Source organism: Myotis davidii, unplaced genomic scaffold (assembly GCF_000327345.1).
Source record: "Myotis davidii unplaced genomic scaffold, ASM32734v1 scaffold43, whole genome shotgun sequence".
NCBI classification, from domain to species: Eukaryota; Metazoa; Chordata; class Mammalia; order Chiroptera; family Vespertilionidae; genus Myotis; species Myotis davidii.
Window position 1 is genome coordinate 112,534 of NW_006294590.1, and position 274 is coordinate 112,807.

Below are 274 nucleotides of genomic sequence, written 5' to 3' on the forward strand. Positions count from 1 at the left end.
GGGCAGGGAGGACTGGGCACCCCGCCACCCAGGGAGCCCAAGGCTTTGGCCGTTGCCCTGAGTCAAGACCCCCTCCCCCGCAGCTCCGGCTACCCTGCCATCTGCTCGGGCCCCGATGTCACTTCCCATATGGCGGCCCTCCCTGGAGGGTGGCTGATCGGCGGACTGGAACTGCGCCTGTCACGCCGCCTCCTTCCAGGCAGAGCAGCGCGTTCCTGGACCCCGGCCCCACCCGGAGGCCTCCCAGCACCAGGGCCACCGGCCACCTGTCCGA